Source organism: Carlito syrichta, unplaced genomic scaffold (assembly GCF_000164805.1).
Source record: "Carlito syrichta isolate Samal-C Ts95f unplaced genomic scaffold, Tarsius_syrichta-2.0.1 Scaffold314595, whole genome shotgun sequence".
Lineage (NCBI taxonomy): Eukaryota > Metazoa > Chordata > Mammalia > Primates > Tarsiidae > Carlito > Carlito syrichta.
In genome coordinates, this window is record NW_007258691.1 from 1,076,535 (window position 1) to 1,077,867 (window position 1,333).

The following is a 1,333-nucleotide window of genomic DNA, read 5'->3' on the forward strand; positions in this document are numbered from 1 at the left end:
AGGCTCGCTTTCCAGGCTCGCGCTGTCACGGAGTCTGGAGGCTGCTCCACCAAGAGGGGGCTGCCCAGAGACTCCCGCCCGGGCCCCGCTGCAGCACAACAGTTGGAACCGGGGGCAGGCGGAGAGGGGGTGCGCCTGCCGCGGAGCACGCCAGTGAGCTGACACGTGAATGCTCTGTGACTGGCTCGCGGAGGCACGGCTCGAAAGCCCTGCTGCTGGCCTTGGCGGGTTCGGTTCCCCTCTCTCTCTGCGCGGTATCTCCGAAGCAGGTAAGTTTGAAGTTTCCTGAAAAGCCACGGTGCAGACTTTTTGGAGTCAACTCTGCTAACTTACTGCAAGATCTACTCTGGGCTGCCATAGGAGGGGCTGGGATGGGGAAGGGGGCCACAGCAAGTGAGCCGCAGGTTCAGAGCACACCCCCATGAAGGTGCAGGCGGTGGTTGAGACCGCGCACACAGCCACTGATCCTCCGTAACTGGAGGGGAGGACGAGGACCATCCCCGGGTCAGGAGAGGGCAACAAGACAGCTCTGCAGACTCTGAACCCACTCATAGGAGGCAGAGACGCTGTCTGGTTCAGTGTCAGGTGCAAAGTAGCTGCTCAATAAACACGGTTGAGCCTAACTTGGCATCCGTGGCTGGTCATTTATCTCTTCACTTGAGATGCGTGGAAGCCAAATCCTTCTCATAGATTCACATACAACAGAATGATGGCTTCTGCAAAATCAGTTTTCTAAATGTAGCTCCTACAGACACTGCTGTCAAGCAGAAAGAAGCAGTGTTTAAATTACCCAAATTTGTGGATGCCATCTTGATTGCAGGCAATAAAGATCAATATGGAGGGGGAAATGAAGCGCTGGGCCAGGCAATCTGGGTGGGAGGGACAAAGAGTCCAGTGTTCACGGGTCTAACGAATAAGGCTGGAAGGCACATGGTGATGTGTCTGAATGAGTGGGACAGACGTTAAGGTCACTAGAGAGAAGCAGGAGTGGGATTCCAGGAGGTGTAGAAAGCTCTTGATTTTGAGTCGTTCCCCACACTCTTACAGCGTCCCTATTGAGTACCTTACTGCTTGTTGCCTGGGCACAAAGATGGCAGACACGCAGGGTAGGCCTTCAAGAAGCTTCCCAAGCAGCCCTCACAGAGGGTAGAGGGGTGGATGGGATTCTGCCTAGAACATGGATTGAGTTGGATTAAGCAGGAGAAGAAGGAGACAGTCATCCCAGGGGTCACCGGGTTGGGGAAGACATACATTCTGTGTCTATGTGATTGAAAAGAAGAGGAAGAAGGAGGAGGAGGAGGAGAAGGAGAGGAAGAGGAAGAGGAGGAGGAGG

The 1,333-nt window shown here is 54.6% G+C and overlaps 1 protein-coding gene across 4 annotated transcripts in view; it reads right to left on the minus strand.

Annotated features, from left to right (window-relative positions):
• The window catches only part of KCNAB1 (potassium voltage-gated channel subfamily A member regulatory beta subunit 1), a 436,423-nt gene that overhangs the window by 285,475 nt on the left and 149,615 nt on the right, over window positions 1–1,333 (minus strand). The window lies entirely within an intron of this gene.